This window comes from Epinephelus lanceolatus, chromosome 3, assembly GCF_041903045.1.
Source record: "Epinephelus lanceolatus isolate andai-2023 chromosome 3, ASM4190304v1, whole genome shotgun sequence".
Classification (NCBI taxonomy): domain Eukaryota; kingdom Metazoa; phylum Chordata; class Actinopteri; order Perciformes; family Serranidae; genus Epinephelus; species Epinephelus lanceolatus.
In genome coordinates, this window is record NC_135736.1 from 16469231 (window position 1) to 16489846 (window position 20616).

A 20616-nucleotide genomic window follows, 5' to 3' on the forward strand; every position below is an offset into this window, starting at 1 on the left:
AAGCATTCAGTGTTTCCTACAGAATTAAAATGTATATCTGATGGTAGGGAGGTGAAAGGGTCTTATGTGTTCAAAGCTCACACAGCAGTAGCAACAAACATTGAGCCATAAACTGTCCCAACAATCTCACACCAACACCAAAATGGCTCAACTCTGTTGTAAAAACTCATTAATAAATGAAGGGTACTGTTTGATGCTAACAGTTATACCTATCAATGTGTGTCACTCTGACCCAAGTGCAGCAGTAGGCTCATTATAAAAAGAGAGATGTGGGCAAGGAGGGCCTCAGCCAATCAATATACTGTACAGAGATCTACAATGAAATAAGATTTTACCTGTTTTAGAAAAGCTGCAGTGGTTGGACAAAGTTGCAAGGTCATGTAGAAATCTCGGAGATTGGTTGAATTTTTGTTATTGTTGCGATCACAACATCCTGGAGGTACTGACAAATCATACAGCAATCATACAGCATGTGGCACCCTCTATCCTTGTTAAAACCAAATGAATTAATTTAAAACTAATGAGCACTCCAGCAGTAACAGGTTACAGTGATTGGAGGATGTGTTCATATCACTAATTTCAGAGAAATTGGAGCCAATATCCTTCTTCCCATCTTACTATCCATCATCTGAAAGTGGACTTTAATGGTATGCCCATGTAGGAAGTGCCTCTCACTACACAGGTATTTCCAGTGGGACATAAATTTAGATCACACTTGCATCAACATAATTAAACATGAATCAGTCACATCACATTGAATTTCTTTCCAGATGACAGTGAATCAAATGCAACTGTCTGGCTTTAAACTATTACATTATTTAACTGAGAATAACATGACACAACAGTAGGGTTGTGTGAATGTGTGTCACGTCTGATCACCACAAGCTGTCTTCAGAAACTTTTATTTTTATGTCATGCAGATCATCTCCCCCTGTTAAGAGGAACATGTATAAGAACTCCTTCATTCCCTGCTGCCATTTCTCTCTTGAATGCAGGGCAGAGGAAGAGTCCACCTCAGTACTGAGGCTGCTCTCTTGGCTGGTTGTTATTGTTGTTGTGATTATGTGATGATTGATGATGACAATGACAATGATGATGATAATGATGATAGTGAAGGTTGTTGCTGACCACGTTTTTTATAGATGTTTATGGATACCTAGGTTTTTTAATGTTGGAAACAGCATCATGATGGACAGCTGGTGATCTAACCCCTTTGCAATGCCTATATTCACCCAAATAAAGTTGAGGCTGATCTCTGCACTGCTCACCTGAAAACGTGGACAGAACCAAACCATTGCTTCAGACAACTTGAAGATGTGACAATAAATTTGCTAAAAACTATTAAATACAAGACAGATGGGAGCATAAGTGCTAGATAGTAAACCATAAGTAATAGTTCCAGTAAATCTATGAATAGAAACCTCTGTGGTGGGTCTACACTGTAGTTACAGTGATGGAAGAGTGGCACACAAAAAGATGAGAAACTACTCTTTTTTTATCACATTGTGCTTTTATGCTGTGTGATAACAGCTCGAGTGTGCGCCTGTCTGTCTTTGTATACTGTATGTGTGTATCCGTCAAGTGTGATTGTCAACCATTGTGTTTTTGGGTCTGTGTGAAAATTTGTGCGAGGGTTGCATGTGCCTGTCTAAGTATCTATTGATATTTTGCTTTCCAAACTTCATTTTTTTACTTTATTGTGAGCAGATATTGAAGTTTGGTGCCTGTGTGGAAACCAATGCATATTTGTGTATGTGCAAGTTTGAGAGCATTCGAGTGTGTGTATGAGGCAGAGCTTATCTTCTTACATGAAAGCAAACAGCAGGTCGCCCTCACATTTTCTAAACAGCAGGCATGCTCTTATTTTGATATTGACAGTCGCTGCGCTTTTACTGTGAAGTGTGGTTGAACTGGGGTGGGAGCATGCTGAATAAGAAGTATCCACTGAACTTCCCGAGGACACAATAGTCTACTGCTTATTTTGTGAAGAAATACTGTAGAGAGATGGGGCATTGAAAGACAGTACCATAGAGAAGAAAAGGGGGGAAGAAGAAGATATAGAAAAATCAGGGTTGTGAAAAGGGAAATCAGCAGAGTTAATTCTCTAAAATGCAAATGTTTTTACACCTCACATCATTTGTTACCTAGTGGACAACATACACATTTGTATTTATCACAATTCGGAACACCAGACTAAGCACAGCAAAGCCTTTCATAGGCACATAGAAAACACAGAGAGACTCTGCACCTGGCCAAAGTTACAGCTGAGATTAGTCCTGATCAGGGCCATCGTCTCATGGTCCTGGACAGCTGCTTAAATGAAGCAACCTTTTCTGATATTTTATGCTCCTTAAAGGTTCTGTATATCACCATAAAACTTCAATTAAAAGTTTAGTCCTAAGTAAACACCCAGTCCCTTTCACTAGCCCAGTGTGGCTACACATTTTGACAAATAAGAGTATTGTTTTAACAGGATAAAGTGGTGTTGTGTCAATGTGCCATGTGTAATATTCCTCTAGAATATTATAGAGAGAGACTCCCTCTCTCTCTCTGATGCGCTGTCTGTTGGAGCTAGATCAAATGAATAATTCATGATTCATAATTGATATATAATCTGAAGCCTAATTTTTATAAAAAAAAATATTCTTGCTGACTTAAATAGAAAATTTGATTATATTCCCCAATCTTTACTGAGCAACAGTTTTGTGTGAAAGGAATTAAAGGCCTGTCCCATATATAGGCTGTTATTTCTGTGATTTTATCAAATACTAGCCCAGGCAAATAATTTAAGTTTTATGGTAAATTTTGAGTGTTAGTATAGCAGCAAACAACTTACTGCTTTGTAAAGATATAGTAGCAAAATGACGTTTTGAGCAGAGAAGAAAGTCACGCTCGTTATGTATGTTTTGTAGCCCAAGCATGCATGTTAGTGCGTGTGAGTCCCTCCTTTCATGTTCGACTGGCTAGCTAATTGTGGCAGCTCTGCACTACACTGATACAGCAGTTACTGATGATAACGTTGTCCGACCCACTGTAGTGGGACAGCGTAATATTGCGGATAATACCTAGGGATGTACAATAACTTTTCTTTTAAACCGATACCGTTAACCGATAACTTTCAGCTCCTAACGGCCGATACCGATAACTGATAACCGATAACACATAATATATACCTAAGATCATGACGTCAATACTATGAACAAAACCAAAACAGTTTGGAGTCTTTAAATGAAGAGGTATTTATTTAAATAAGGTGCATTAGTTACTGACAGTTCATTCAAGAAGTTCAAAAAAATAAATATAGATAGAAAATTATTGCACTGAACAAGTTAGATTCAAACATTTCTATGTAAACACAATCTGAAGAAGTACATTCCTCAATAACAATAATAATGCACTGAACAAATTAGACTTGTCTATGTTTACAAATTAAAGAAAGTGCATTCCTCAATAACAATAAAAAATACTGACAAGTTAGACTTTTCTATGTAAACAAACTGAAAGGTGTGTGTGCGAGAGAGAGAGTGCGTGTCTGTGTGTGAGAGAAAGAAAAAGAGAGAGGGTTCTGACCTGGTATCGCACTGTATTCTCAACACTCAAACTTTTGGTTCCTTTAAGACTTAGAGGGGAACTATTTATCTGCCCTTCTACCTCTTGATGGATCAGGGGAAGATTTTTTTTAATGAAAAGCAGCATCTCTGCCTTTTCACATGCAAGTCTGTTTCTTTCCTCGGTCATCACGTGTCCAGCAGCAGAAAACAATCGCTCGCTGTCGACGCTAGTGCAAGGCGCTGACAGATATTTCCGAGCAAGCTGGGCCATGCACTCAAAACGGGACTGGTTGCTCCTCCAGTATTCCAGTGGGCAACGGCTCATGTGAAGCGTTGGCTCCGACAGATATGACTGGAGCTAAAAGTTAACAAAACACAGCAGAAAAATACAGTCTTATTATGATGGTGTTCTGACCATTAATGCGAGTTATAAGTTGTGTCTTTAGAAAATGTTAAATCTATACACTTACTTCTGCATCCACTCTGCTGTCTTCCTGGTGAATGGCAGCTTCAGTGTTTTCTTCCAGTATTGCCTCAAACATTCCCAACAATGAGTTATTCCCGTCTTCCCTGCTCCTCTTTTCTGGTGGCTCCTCTGGCTGGGGAGTGCCAGCTGTGGCACCATCAGTCTCCTCCAGCAACTTTTCCCGCAGCATACCTGTTGCTTGCCATTTTGATGCGAGGGTGAAGTAGCAGTCCTTATACCTCAGGTCCAGTATTGTTGCCAGATAGTACAGGGGCTGCTCCTCGATGTGACCAAAACGTGATTGCACTGCATTTAACAGGGTGTCTTCACTCCATGGTCTGTTGAAAGAGTTTGCGTAAGCAGACGCGTCAAAGCTTGGATGGAGGGGATAACATCTGCAGCTGTGGCTGTGGCCTTGCTGATGTTTCTGGTCAGCTGTTCACATGGATCGAGGATGGTCAGCATGTTTTCGACCAAGGTCCATTGGTGGGCGTTGAGTGTTGCGGGCAAATGGTGTCCAGCTGCATATGCTGCAAAAGCTTGCTTCTGTGCCACTAGACTCTTAAGCATGTAAAACGTGCTGTTCCATCGCGTAGCTATGTCTTGTTGGAGTCGTGTTTGTGGCACTTGGAGCCGTTCTTGTAACTTCCTCAGGGTGGAGGATGCTACTTGAGACTGTCTAAAATGTCCAACAATCTTGCGCCCAATGGCAACACAGTCAGACACAGCTCTTTGACTTAACACAGCCTCGTTCACAGCAAGTTGTAAAGAGTGGGCCATGCAGCCCAGGCTTGCAACACCGCACTCATTCATTGCCTTTTCCATATTACGCACATTATCTCGTAAGACAACATGCACCATCTCCTTCTTAATATTCCACCGCTGTAGCATAGTTTCAAAAGTCTGGTGAATCATTGTACCTGTGTGTGAGCCGGGCAGCTCCTGGGACTGCAACACGCTCTGTATAGTTTGAAGTCTGTATTTAACCACTGTGCGGTCAGACTCATCATGCTTACAGGGCTTACATCACAAGTCCATATATCCATGGTGAAGCTTATGTCTTTCACATTGTTATCAATCAAAGTGTGAATACATTTGGCGATTGCATCATACTTAGCTGGAAGGCACACATCAGAAAAGTAGCGGCGGCTCGGCACTGTAAACCGTGGCTCCAAGTGATTAATCAGACAAGAAAAGCCTCTGTCCTCAACGAGGGTGAAGGGCTGGTCGTCAAGCGCCATCATTTCTATGACTAAATCTTCAATAGCCTTAGCCCGTGGGTCATTTCTGGCAAATGTCTTGGATTTTTTGAAAGCCTCGCCGATGTGTGTAAGTCCCGGTGGCTTCTTTGCGGCTGGCTTTAAGTTGCTAGCGTCTTTAGCAGCCCGGTGTCCTTATATGCTTTCAATACTCCGTCGAAGTGATGGGTATGTTTCAGGTGACTGATCATGTTTGAAGTATTGAAGCTCGTGCTACTTTTCCCTCCTCGTGTAACTTGCCTGGAACATTTGTTACAAATAACCAGCGAACTGTCTTGTTCGGAAACTTTGAAGAAGTCCCACACAATCGACGTCATATTCTCTGTTTTCAGACGTAAGCACGCTGACGCTGTGCTTCGTGCTCGTTGTGCTGCATTCACGGTGTGACGGAAATTCCCCGTTCCCACGTTTGTTAGTCGTTCTTTCGGCCTTTTTAAATCCATGTTTCTATTGTTTATGTGTAACGTGGAAAAATATTTGTGGATATCAATTCAAGTCAGCAACCACCAAAATTATGACCAAGTTAACGAGTAGTTTTCCGACATGAGGGGGTATTCTTGAATTTTCCCAGTCAGAAAGCATTTTTCTGATTATGCCGACGTCACTTGAACGCAGCATTCACTGCAGGCCATTCAGGTCTCATAGTGGGAGCGGGGCACTGCCGTGCTGACAAAATTATATATGTTATCGGGGCTATTCGTCCTGATATCGGACTTATCGGAATGACGTATAATTTCCTGTTATCTGCCCGATAATTATCGGCCTGATAGTTATCGTACACCCTTAATAATACCCAACCTCTGGTCCCCCCGGTTAACACTGTTGCTGTTGTTAATACTGCTAGCACGTTAGCCCATTCAGCACAGCTATTACTGTTAGCTGTTGTCATTGCAGCTTGTCCACTTCCACGTTTGCCTGCGACTTAAGAGGTAAGAGTTGTGTGCGAGCAATCACAGATCAGACTCTGAATGACGTATATAGCACCTTTAAATTCTGCTTTGATCTAAGTTACAAATGCAGATTCACCAAAGGGAAAGTCAACCTTTAGCCACAGTTCAGGAAAAATGACCTTGCTGCAGAGGTGGTGACTAGAAATCTTAACTACACTTTATATGTCCTTGGATTTTACTCGAGCTCTCATACAAACAGTGTCAGAAGATATTTGTCTTTTTCATCAGAGAAAACATAAAAGAAATAGATCCATGAAATAAACACAATCATCTTGCAGTGTCGGCTCCAATAGCTTTTGGTAAACTGTCCTGGACTGTGGTGGGAATAGACTTACAGCTTAACCAGAAACCTAATTGAATGGACACATACCAAGAACCCATTGAAATGATACCATGTCATTAGCCAAGACACATCTGAAAAAAGAGAGACACAAACATACTCACCAATCTAAAGAGGATCCCTTGGGCCTGGATAACTAGAGGAGATAAGAGTACTTCAGCATGGAGAGTGATGGTGAAGTGGAAAATAGAGATATGGACCGAACATTGCACGAGGAAGAGAAACCTACAAAGGCAGGAAGCAATGACAGACAGAATACTGGAATGAAAAGAAGGGAGAGAAAAGACACAATATGTTGATACATGTTTGAGGCATCAGTACAGACAGTGAAGCAGCACAAGAAAGGGGGAAGAGAAGAGGGAGAGAGGTGAGAAGAGAAAGGATTTTAATGCCTGATGCAATGAAGAGGAGACAGAGGTTAAATCTGTTTTTCAGACATACATTTTTCAGTAAATAAGGTGAGATAAGTGATGTAGGGGTAAACAACAAGATTGCAGAACTACAACAACAACTTAAAGTTTGTTGTGGTTCCTGGCCTCAGGGGGCCACGATGAGCCAATTACAGTTTGGTGCACCTCAATGAGGCGAAGAAGACACCGCACTAGAACACATACTTGGACAACTTACACAAAGGTGAGATTTATGCTTTACAGGGAATGTTTTCAAACAGTATTTTTTTGATTTTCTAAGAGAAAAGTCTGATGAAGACGAACCGGTTTGTTTTGTGAATGTTTGTCTGGTCTGCTTTCCTGAGCTTTTCTATGGGACCCTCAGGGACTGTCTCCCACACATTGGATGAGAGAGTCCTACCTAACTTTTATGTGCAGTGCAGCCGTTAACATCTCTCCTGTCAGCCCGTTCTTATTCCCAGGGCGTCACATACACTTGGTCAGTGGCCTTTGGCATCTGATTTCGACACACAAGGCACCTTTACCATCTGTATGAGACTTTTTTTTGTTAAATTATAATGTAAACCCATTTCCAGCAATGACTTAGTATAAAGAGCAAGAAAGTCCAAGTAGGGCGGGGGGAGGGGTGGTGAATGGGTCATACAAAGACAGGACTTTTAACCAGGAGCCCAGCTTTTGTTTCCAGTGTGAAACTTCACGAGGCATACTCGTTATCTTACTTAAGTTTTGAAACAGACGTACTTATTTTAATTCAAACTATGATCCTTTTTCTGAACCTAACCAGGTAGTTTTGGTGACGAAACCTTTTTCTGTGAACACAGAAGTTTATTTTGAAAAGACTGCATGGAGTGAGGAAAAATTGACATGCCACCCACCCAAAACTGATGCTAGAGGGGTACCTAAAGTGTCATTGTTTGAAGTGTAGGGCCACTGGCCATGCTGCAGTGTTTGGCAAGTTGGGAGTGAGAATGTTTTGCTCCTGTTATAACTCAACACCCCTGAATTCACTACTTGTCGTATCTTTACGCTTCAGAGGCCATTATTGCATTCACACTATGATCCCTTACTACGACAAAAAAAGGAAACTTTCCAAATTCAACACTTGTGTTTTTTTAAAACTTCCTTTGGCTGATGTTGTGAGTTTGTTTTAACAATCCATGCAATTGCTGATGTTCATTCATTCATTCATTCATTCATTCATTCATTTCCTGTAACAGCTTATCCTATTGGTAGTTGTAGGGGGGGCTGGAGCCTATCCCAGCTGATGTTGGGCGAGAGGCAGGGTACACCCTGGACAGGTTGCCAGACTATCACAGGGTGACATGTAGAGACAGATAACCATTCACACTCACATTCACATCTATGGCTAATTTAGAGTCACCAATTAACCTATCCCCAACCTGCATGTCTCTGGACTGTGGGAGGAAGCTGGAGCATCTGGAGAAAACCGACGCTGACTCAGGGAGAACATGCAAACTCTGCACAGAAGGGCAATTGCTGATGTGATATTTTTAGGCATCTCAGATTTTAACACCTGGCAACTAATTAGTGTGTTCTGCTAAAATTGTAATAACATAAAACAAGATTGTTTTGTAATAGTTTAGTTTATAGTTTGTTTGCTTTTTTTTTTTTTTTGCACTTTTTAAGTACAAAAAAGGCAACAAAAATTAATAATGAAATACAGTGCAGGGCTGGCAAAAACAAAAAAAAAAAAACCCAGAGGGCTTATTTAAAGCCTCCACCTAATGAAATTTTCACAAAGTCATTAAGAACTCAAAAGTACAAAAAGGTAAAGAACAATACATAAAATAATATAAGTGGTGACCAACTATGTATGCAAAATGTATGCTATTTGCTATTTTCTGCTGTCTGAAAAGACCCCATACGCAGTGGAACTTACCTCAGTTTCATGCCACACAGCAAGATTCACAGCCATTAAGATTTCCAAAAGGGGATAAACTTTGTTGTGCAAATGGTGAGGAAGCTGAAGATAAGTTAGATGGGTTTACCTACCCAACCAGGGTCCTTGCCACAAACCTGATTGCTTGGGATGATGGTTTGCTGTCTCAGTAGCAAGAGTGCACAAACATCGCTGTAGAAAAAATAAAAAAAGAACCATTTAAGCTCTCTTTAATCAAATTTTTGAGAAAATAAATTTGAGATGTAGGAGAACGGAGGAGGAGATGAAGATGACATCCCTCCCACGCAGCTGTATTATGCGTTATTCAAAAATATCACATACACACATATCCACATTTTGCATAATCGGGGCCATCCCCCAGCAGTGCATTGTGGTATAGGTAAATGGAACATTGTGACTCCCAGAGAGAGCTAAATACAGAACTCTGCACATAAACCACACACTAACAACAACCACAACACACTGAGAAATTAGATTGGCTGGGTGGGAGGGAAAAAGACAGGGTGCAGGAGAAAGAAAAATAACTCTGGAGAGGAAGTGAAGGTACAACAATAAAGGAAAGAGGTCTGTAGGCAGTAAAGAGGTCAGAGGGTGGAGAAAAAGGTGGAGAAAAGGTCTAAATACCTGATAAGTGAGAGTGCAAAGAGAAACAAAGGAAAACAGGAAGGGTGAGGAGACATAGAGATAGAGAAACTAACTGGTGGAATAAAGACAGGTTTAACACCTCAACAAATTTTGGCTTTTTATGTTCTTAGAGTCAGAGTTGTTTTTCACATTTTTTACATGGTGGCCTTAATTTCCCTATCTGCTCGAAGGGTCAAACGGTTTAATTATGGCCTTGTTTTGTTTTGTTTTGTTTTACCTGCCTTGCAGGTAAAAAGATATTACCGGGAAGTTTGAGAGTGAGGTCAAATACATCAACATTTGCTAGTAAATCTTGCCACAAATGTGTTTGGATTTGTTGTAAAATTGGCTCAGATTTTTTTAATGCATAGTACCTGTGAGAGTTAGTGCTTGGCTGCTTGCGTTTCATAATCTATGAATTTCTCTTGATTCTCCAGTAAGCATGGATGACAGATGAATACCCTCCCATATAGAAGGGAACACAGCAGATGGAGCAGTGTATAAAAATTAAATCTACAATAGTCAAACAACCACAGGTTAACTGAACCAGTACAAAATAATTTGATCTCATTTTGCTAAGCACTGCAAACTAATAATATCAGAATCAGGCAGCAGGTTTGAGTCAGATGATCAAACACAAAATCATTCAGGCAGAACATCAGCAAAATGTAGGGAGGATTTTTAATGCAACCATCCAGCAAACACATAGCAGATAGCAGGCAGGAGTATAGCTTGTGCTTTTGGCAGCCAGGTAACATAGATGATCTGGCAAGGAAGTACTACTAGGCACCGGGCAGCAACAGGAAGGCAGCGGAGAAGCACAGCAAAGTACTCGACAGGCATTTGGAGGCACCAGGGAAGCTTTGATAGACACAGAACCTGGAGATATGACTGTGTGGCCACAGAATAAAGCCAAAAATCTCTGCCAGCCCTGGGAGAAACATCACAAGCCATTGCTTGGAGGATACTGTACACAGCACACTACACGCCTTCCGACAATACGTGTAATATGTGACAAGATCACTCACATTTGCCATGGAAAATCCAGGGTGCAGAGCATTGATGGATCATATTGAAATAAATGTGGCAGAGATCAACAAGAAAGGTGTAGCTGCAGACATAACGATAGGGCTGTAGTCAACCAAAGAAAATCTTGGTCAATTGAAATTCTACTTACTCTTCAACCAATCAGGCTCAACATTAAGACTTGCCATGGGCAAGTAAACTTTGTGTTAAGGCAAGTGGAATGCTTCAAGTGAAAAATGAATCTCATCTCCAATGTAATATTATTCAAAAATAAATTGTGCACTGTATTATTTTTCCAACTGAGCTTCATGCGAGAGTGTTTCTCACCACTAGCCATTGAACGTGACTAATGGGAAAAATCTGACATATTGGACACTATAGAAATTAACTTTGAGGTTGATGATGTCATATACAACATAACATTAAAAATGCTAAGTATCCCTGTAATGCTGCACGTGAGAGAAAGAGACATACTTTTTTTAGCCCAGAAGCTAACGTTAGCTATCCTGCCTCTCCAACAAGGGCTCTGGTGTGATCATATCCCTTTCAGAAGCTTTATAATCCAGCCTTGAACTGTTCTGTCTTTTTTGGGACTTAGGAAAATAAATCCATAGTGATAAATCCAACACCGAATGTCTTCTGTGATTATTTAGCTGTTTTCCAGTTAAAAATGAGAGTTGAAAAATGTTTAGCTTTGGATTAAACACTACGTTCATCCCTGTCACCAGCTGTCAAATCACAGTGGAGAAGGGGCAGGACAAACACCACAAAGACCAAGCGTCACAGAGGACATCTATAAATGCTGAACAACAGCAACTGCTGTTCTCAGCTGGGAAAAGGAACGCCTTGGTGAACATGTGGCCTTTTTAAAATAACACCAGCAATTGCCCAACCAATAAGCTTTTGGTTGGACAAGAGCATATTGACCAGAGGGTGGCAGCTCTACAGAACAGGCTGGGTGAAAGGTGCTTAACTGACTGATCTTATAGGCTGGTTGATCAGTTATATCAATTCGTATATGTTTTATTTGATTTTTTTTTTTTTTTTCGTGAAAATTATTGCTTTGTTGAGTTTATTGTCATGGTTACAGTAATAAACATGGTTAAGGTCAGGGGCTGACTGGGGAATGGAAAAGAGACGCAGTCTATTAAACTGTGATGATTTGCTGACCCACCCATCTACCCTTACCTCCTCTCTCCGTGGACTTTGTCACTGTATGAAAACCTTTCCTGCCTCCCTTTTTTGCTTCTGTCATAATTCATATGGCTGCCAGAAGGCTTTGTCGCTTGAAGGTGAACACATCGTTTAGGCAAAGCAACATTGATTATCTGGCAAATATTACATGACAATCAGCAAATGAGCTGCACATCTATGGGATCCAAAGAGGAGGGTTATTCACTGCCATCTGGTGGGCAGGTATGGTATGATTGAGTTTAACAATTTCCAGAGCTCCTTACATTTGTTACTGATGATTTTCAGCAATTTTTTTAAAGCCTTTGCACCAGAGATATTATGTTTTTGGGATGTCTGTCCATCCAACACATTTTCATGCTCTTGGACTCAAAACAGAACTGAGAGATTTTAGTGGTCAGAAGTCAAAGGTCAAGGTCACTGTGACCTCATCTGTCTCATTCTCTTGAATGAGATATCTCAAGAAGGCCTTAAGAAAGTTTCAACAAATTTGCCACTTACATCCACTTGGATTGTAGGACAAAATTTTTAGATTTTGGCAGTTAAAGGTCAAGGTCATTGTGACCTCATCTGTCTCATTCTCGAACATGATAGCCCAAGAAGGCCTTAAGGGAGTTTCCTCAAATTTGGCACAAATGTCCACTTAAACTCAAGGATAAACTGTGTGGTTTTTGGTGGTCAGAGGTCACTATGATCTAACATAGCATGTGTTTGGCCATAACTTAAGAATTTACGTACTGATTATGACACAATTTGACACAAATGTCTAATCAGATAAAATTATGGCTATATGGCATTTTTTTTATCCAAATAGTCATAATTCAATGTCATAACCCAGGAACAGAAGGGCAAACGTTTTGTTGGATACTGAATTGGTGACACTAATCTTGGATGCCAACCTTGAAACTGTGTTGATGGTGTAGATTCTCTGTGCTGATAGGTTGAAGATGTGTGTGAAGCATCAATGTTTTAGAATATGTAGCTTCTTTGCAGCTACATCCATATCATATATGAAGCACTGTTAACAGTCATGGCTACATATGAGTCTGGACAGACATTTTTTTACAGTCTGTAAACATGGGGGATTTACATAGTTTATGTCCTGTATGTAAAAGTATGCATTTACTTGGAAGATGATTGCGTTGTAAGCCAGTGACTGTAGGATTATCTTCAGAGCAGCAGGAATTTTAAGGTATTTCAAGCTGTGTTGGTGTATTTTTAAAAGCACACCATGGATGCAATGTTCTCTCTGTGTCTCACCCTCGCTGTTCTAGTCCCACAAAGGCCTGTCTTTAGTAGCACACACATACACACACAAACACTGACTCTTGCCACTAGGCCCTGTAATTGTCCCCATAGGGACCCCATGACGACCTATCACCACCAAAGGAGGCACAAAGAAAACTTCATTTATTCTGCTCTCTTGCTGTCTCTCTCCATCTTTTTGATTTGACTTTTCTTTTTATGTGGCTTTTTTCCCTTTTATTAGGGCTTTTCTTCCTCTACCCCCTGTCTATGACATTTCTTTCTCACAATCTATATCGCCTTCTTTCTATGTTGTTTTTGTTCTGTCTTTCTCTCTCACCCCTGTAGTGATACCTGCTCCCCGGAGACAGGCCTAGTTATGTGCAGTAGACTGCCTGGATAAGGGCTTCACTTCCTAGGGAGAGAGAAAAAAAAAAAAACACACAGTGGAGATAGTGTAGATGTATGCATGTAAAGGGAGATGGTTAATGTATAAAATAAGGCATGTGGTAGTAGGTGAAGCTCAGCAAAAGAATAATTAAAACTGCAAAAAATAGTGAGGCTGAAAAGCAAAACTAAACGTATAGGGGACGTAATGAAAAAGTTAAAAGCAGCAATAATTGAAGAACTCCTCTCATCCATACCACAACCTAAAGAAAGACTGAAAAATATGGGTGGGTGGGTGAAGGTGGTAGGATGCCATAACTTTATTTTTGCTGTTTGTCAGTTTTAGATTTATTACTCCCTCTGTCTGCCTCATACTTTCTCTGTGCTTCTCCTCTGGGGACCTGAGCTAGCTGAAACTTCTCCAACTCTGGAGCTGTAATTGAATAGCAGAGAGTTCTAATGGAACATTAGGCTGTTCCCGTCTTGGCAGGCCCTATTGATTTTGACTTTGCAGCATTGTAAACAATCTGGGGTAAATGTAACTGAACGGATGCAGACCTTGGTATAGGCTATAATTCCAGGGCTATTGCTGTGGAACTGTTGCGCTGTGGCAAGTAACTGTTACAGTGTGGTTTTGTTTGACTCTAATAGCATGTTACCCGGGGTGGCTTAGCGCCTGCGACTTTCCTTAAAGAAGAATAGCAGGTAATTTTTGTTTGTTTGACTTTCCACCCATGGCTTTTCTTTGCAATAAAGAAAAGGATGCCTCAAAGTCCAACTGTCAAGCACGCTTGATTTTAATTGTGTGTCACCTGAGGTGCGTGATGCTGGAGGGTTACTCCACAGAATAATAGCTTTTTTTATGTTATTTTCTTTTGTTTGTGGCTGTGTCTTGGATAGAATGGCATGTTTTATTGTCCATGGCACTTTTCATCTTTGTGAAGGCGATACCCTTCATGTAAAGAAATCCTAAGCTATTTCCTGGACATACTGTCAACAGGAAGTCCAATAGCTAGGAACGTTTGAGTCGAATCGCGTGTCATCCTCAGTGGATGTGATTTGCTACATAAATAGTCTCTCGTGGTGAGGGGCTCAGATGCAATTTAAGTGATATTACCTACTGTCATGTATCAGTATGTGTGCTGAATTATCTTACACAAAGAAAACATTCTCTTCACTATTGAGATGAGATATGTATAAATGCTGCTTGGTGCGTTTGGTGGCACTTGACCTCGCTGATAACGGCAATAAAATCTGTTCAAAACAAGTCAAGCACACTCACAGTAACACTTCTACGCCAGGCCTTGATGTTTTTCTTTTGCCTCTCCTGTGAATAACATTCTACTGTGCTACAGCTACTTGTAATCTGCTGCTGATCTTTCTGCTACAGCTATGCTCACTACAAACAGCTTTAATGTAACGCAGTGGGCAACAATGGGATAGATAAAATGTTATATTTTGAAAATGATAAGAAAAGCTTCTAAAGGTTGAAGCTCGGTGTTTGAAAGCTTGAAATCTAATAAAAAATGTTTTGAAAGATTGAAACTAAGTTTTGAAGGCTGACAACTTTTTGAAAGGCTAAACAAAAAAAAAATCTCAACAAAATGTCGGTATATCAGTTTTTCTTCTTCACAAGTGCAGCACTCTTTGGTCCCTTTGGTTTCAAAATCAGTGGTCTCCCTATGTATGTATTTATCTTTTTCTTTCAAGGATTGAAACCTTGCAAATGCTGGTCTAATATCTGGTGAGCATAGGTAAGGAAACAAGTTTCAAAGCATTGGTACTTGAGTTTTTAAATCCTTTCTTGTTTTTTTTTCTTTTGAAAATTTGCAGATGTACATTTGCACTTTTATTCCAGAGCTGAGTTTACAGCACCCACTCTTTTAGAGATCTGCCAACACAGTTGCACAGCTCTGGTCTGAAACGCCAAAACAGACAGTCTATGGGCATTTGCTCTCTGCTGAAAAACAGAAACTCAAGTTGCAACGTTGCAAACTTTTTTTCTCACAATATATGCACACCAGTTTTCAGTTACCACTGACATGGTTTCAGACCTTGAAAATAAATTTGAAACTCTGAAAATGTGTTGGAGGTGCACTGCATAGAGTGCTGCATTCATGAGGAAGGTAAAATTCAAAGACAACAGTAATGACAAAGTTTGCAGGCCTTTTAAAATTATGTTCAGTCTATCAAAACATTATGCAAACCTTCAAAGCTTGGTTTAAATCATGCAAAACCAGTTTTATGCTTTAAAACACTGCTTTTTCTTCAGTTTATGCTCATCCCATTAGTTAGAGGCACCGGGGGATATTGTACTTGTTGTGTAACAGTTCATTACACTAGTCTAGTAACACATCTGTCATAAGGCAGCCATGTCACTTTCTAGCACAACAAAGAACAACAAAGAACTAAGCCATGACTAATTATGGAAATGATGTCAGCAATAAGGGGATAACTTGTGGCATCTGTGAGTCAAACAAATGTAAAGCGTATTGATTTAAACAGCATGTCACCTTTAGCGGGTGGTGCTCGCTACATTAGAATTTCTCTAGCCTTCAGCCCGCGGAAAGGAATGACTAAGACACGCTGTCGGTGATAATAAGTGTCGACGTCAGAAGATGAGAGCTCCACCATGCAGACACATGCAGAGGGCTTGTCAGATGTCTACGCTTTTCCCGTGTCCCCCACAACATTAAAAAAGATATCAAATAAGAAGTCTACGCTGCAAGTGAAGTTAAATTGAAGATAATAGAAAAAAAGAAGAAAGAAAAGTTTGAGGTTTGCAGAGGTTAGCGGGGTGAGGGAGAGTGGTGGTTATTTGATCATTTTTCTGGAAGCAAAAATACAGTCACTCTTTTTTTTTATTCAAGATTGAGAGTGTATGAATGGTGTGTAGTCGAGCCTGTGGGTGTGTACCTGTATGTGTGTGTGTGTGTACATGGGTCTACATGTTTATCTGTCTGCATGGGCAAATGTCCAAAATTCTTGTGTGTCCGGTTTGCAAGTGTCCGGACATGCGGGTATGTGTTCCAGACGTGGTCGCGACCCATGTAAAAATAGTCTCCATTAACATTTAACAGCATTTTTCAGAATGTCAGGAGAATGAAAGTCACATTGGCCCTGAAAGGGGGAGAGGAAACGAGACAAAATGAATGAGAATATTAATCACTTGTTTCAAAAGATCATTCCATCCCTCCCTCCAGCTGCTGTCTCGGAGGTCACATCACCCCAAAAGCCACAACAAATCCCCTCATCACAAAACTTGACCGAAGAAAAAGGGCATGCCATGCCACACCATGTTAAATCCAAGACTTTTGTTAATACTGTCATGAAGATAGATATTGCTTTACCAAAAGTCAATCAAAAATAAGCTTGTGACTTCCAAATATTGCCTCTACCTTTAAGAGTTTCTCGCACCGAACTGAGAGTACAATCGTTGGCCAACAGTGGAGCAGGACACATCTCATTACATTCTTGTAGTGTGGACAACCTCAGAATAGATTAACCCCCTTCAAGCCATGTGTCATAAATGCAACATCGATTGTGCATTTCTCCGATTTAGCTAAGTGCACCTTCTAACAGGAGGTAACATGTTGCACATGTGCTGTTTTCTCAACCACAGAGGCTGTCAGGATGAATTTATTCTAAAAGAAAATACTGGTACGTGATTCATTACTTGTATAGTGAGGTTTCTTTGCTTTATGGTGTTCAGCCTCTGCTATTTTAAACCTGTACCAACAGAAATAAAATGTGTAGTCATTTATTTTTAAGAAATTTTCTCCTCCTGTCTTACAAAACCCCATGGGGATGCCCGAGAGATGATACGCCTTTCTTAATAAACTATTTTTAAAAAAAGCAATACCTGCTCTTGAACACCGTACCCTCCCCGTAACTAATCCTGGCTCTAGGCAGTATATATTCCCCCACATCCATAAATGCTGCATTGCTGGCATAAAGACAGTAGTAACCGTTGAGCACAAGGCCATCAGCTGTGTGCCAACACTCCATTTAACATTTGATTTAGTGAACTACACACACTCAGGGTCGTTGATAGTTGGCTGGGTTTCTTCTTGAGTGCAGTTTTATTTTAGACTTTATTACCTAAACCTGAAGTTACTATGTACTTTTTAGCTCAATATAGCACCGTGTTTGTGCTATGCCTCTGTAACATGGCTTCAGCATTAATATGACAGCCACAGTTTAAAGCAAAAAGGATTGTGATGCTTTGCTTTAAAGCGTGCAAAGCTGAGTACCCTCTGTATATTCAAGTTTAAACACCTCCCCCTCCAAATCCTGGTTTCTGCGCAGTAATTGGCATAATGATTAGGCGAGCAGATAGCTTTGTACAGACAAATTTATCTTTTAGCCCACAGCTAGTTTCAGTAATAGCATCAGTGGGAAAATGAGGGCCTATATTAGGTAAAGGGACAGTCAAGACAGAGATGTTTCATTCCACAGACAGCTATACTGAAGAGTGTTAAAGCATTTGTTCAGTGTAATCACCATGTCACCAAATTAAGTGTGTAGAATGTATGCTCTAACACGAGAGGGATTCATGTTAACTACTCTGGCTTAAACCCATTACATGAATCACAGTGTAATTGAAGACACATTTAAAGTGTTGTATGACCAAAGCCAGTCTAGCACAGCCTCTCATCTGCGTACATCCCTCCTACTACAGACATACACTTAAACACACACAACTATGAAAGACAGAACAAAGTAATATGTAAATTGATATAATACACTTAACAGCTCACCCTGGTAATATAAAGCTCCCTTTACACACACACTTACAGACACGTTTTTACACAAATGTCTGCCTTCTCACATAAGCGAAAAGACGAGATGCATTCACAACCTGCACTGTACGCAGACAGTGAATTGTCTCTTTCTTCCACATGTTAACACACACAAATATCCCTCCCTTTGTGTTTATACAAAATATACTATGCATTTAAATATGTTCATTTAAATGCATATAAGCAATAGACATGTTGATGTCCTCCTGCTGAAAACACTCTCACTTACATGCAAAAATACCCCGAATGTCACTGACAGTGCATTTTCACACAGCCCAGCACACACCTTGTCATTGCCGCTATTATGTATTCACAGGTTGTTTCCAGGGGAACGGTCACAATCCACTGTGTGAAATTAATTAAGGGTGGACATTTGAATTAATTAACTGGACGGGAGTGTGGCATTACACTTCTCTGACCTTATGACATTAAACACACACTCATGCACACACGCACGCAAAGACACACATGTTTGCACTGAGGGAGACACACAGATTAGATTTAATTACCAGTGTGTAGATCATTGGTACAATGTGGTTCAGCCTTAATTACATATTGTACTGTTCCTTTCTATGTGTGTCTGCGTATCAGAGGAAGTGCATGATAAAAAGGAGACAGAAAGTGGATCAGTTGCATTTCAGTTACATGACCGTGAGTGCAAAGTAAGCAGGTTTAATTTTTCTGCTGCTGTGGTGTAACATCCACATATTGGCAATTGTTACTTCTTATGCTAACTCAGCTGGAAAGGCAAGCCTTCGCAGTTGCAATACTTGTCTCCACTGAAACAAACAAAATTCCCAAACGGCATATTTTATCAAACACCTGTGTTTTGAGAATAATACTCTCACCCCCTGTAGGCTTAAAAGGTGTCACTAAAAAGTTGGTAGTTTGCTGCCTCACAAAGGATGGCAGCTGGAGTCTGCTGGGATTCACATCAGTTACAATACATGGCAAATGTGAACCAGTTTCACAGCAAAAAAATGTCCTCCAATGTACATAGAAATCTCTCAACACTCCTGCAGTGAAACTATAATCCACTTTCCACTTGGGATATTCAAAACACAGTTTGGTATTCAAATTGAATTACCATTTGCCACATAGTTATACAGTTTATGAGACAATATCACAATGTCCAAGCTATATGGGTTGTGGCTTGCACTTTCAAGCTGGTTGTACATAGTCAAACAGAGAAAAGCCATATGGTCACTCTTAGGTGCCAAAGTGAATGGGAAACCCTTGTAATAGTTAAAGATGAATTTCCTTGCTGGAGAGGTGGTCTTTTTACAAAACTGGGCTGTCTGTGCAGAACGAAGATGCAAATACTTTTTAAATTGGTGCTATACAATGGTTTGGTAGTTGATAAAGTGAGTGTACTACTAGGTAGATGGGTACATTACCCTGGAAGACATGGGTATACTCTCCTGTACATTCCAATGGCTTTTTTGACTAATAGGTAGATATACTGTAAACAGCCAGAAAAACAGGTGTTTGTTCCTAGTATACCTGGGTATACCGTCCACTACACCACTGGCTATATGACCAAAGAAAAAAAATGGATGTGGCATTTGCTTTTGTTCACAAGGTAGAAAACCTACAACTATCAGAAAGCACTGATCCGCATAGGGCCAATGAACACTCCCACTGTTGGGTGACATAATGTGAGTTGCTCAGCTTATTACAGAACTGTATTACAGTTGAACAGTAAGCTAAACTATGTTTTAAAACACTTTACGTGAGAAATGGGCATTGCAGTAACAGAACCTTGGTTCATATTTGATCAGCACTACCCAGTTTTACCGTTTGATCAGAGTTTGAGACAGAGAGAGAGGGCAGATCTCTCTCCATCAGCTTCAGTGCTCTTGTGTCCATGGTGGTGGCAGCCATACAAAAATCAGATATAATAAGAGGTATAATCTCTAGTACAAGAAACAGCCCAAGAGCCAATGAAAATTTGAGCATGTAAATCTTGGTGCTGGCAAGATATGTTATTATACAAAGCTGGTTGAAAATCAGCAAAGTGTCCCTTTAACAAGTGTAGATTTTGCAACAGCTGCGACTACATAGGCGTGTGCACTCATGTACTACCCATTTTTGCCCGTTGGCATGAACAGTTAATCAGCTGTCCTTTGGCTCATAAACAATATCCTCAAAATATTGGTTCAGTCTGTAAAAACATTTAAACTGTATGCGCCTTTTGTGATAGACCACTTCCATTGTCACGTCTCCTTTTAGCCAACTGCATGAACACAAACACACACACACTTGACCTCCAAGCCCAATGTCAGCCTCCTGGCTGCCAAAGGGTGGTGAAATTTTCTGGGGCCAATCAACCAACCCACTGACAGAGCAAGCTAAAGAGCTGCTGGTCACATCTAAAAAGCAAATTTTCCAAAGTTTTATTAGCGTAGGGCAGGAAGTGGTTGATAAGATTTTGATGAGTCCTT

General features: G+C 40.4%; 1 protein-coding gene across 2 annotated transcripts in view; it reads left to right on the forward strand.

The window, feature by feature from the left end:
• LOC117255746 (zeta-sarcoglycan) overlaps positions 1-20616 on the forward strand; it is a 458822-nt gene that overhangs the window by 320092 nt on the left and 118114 nt on the right. The gene's annotated exons all lie outside the window — the stretch shown is intronic.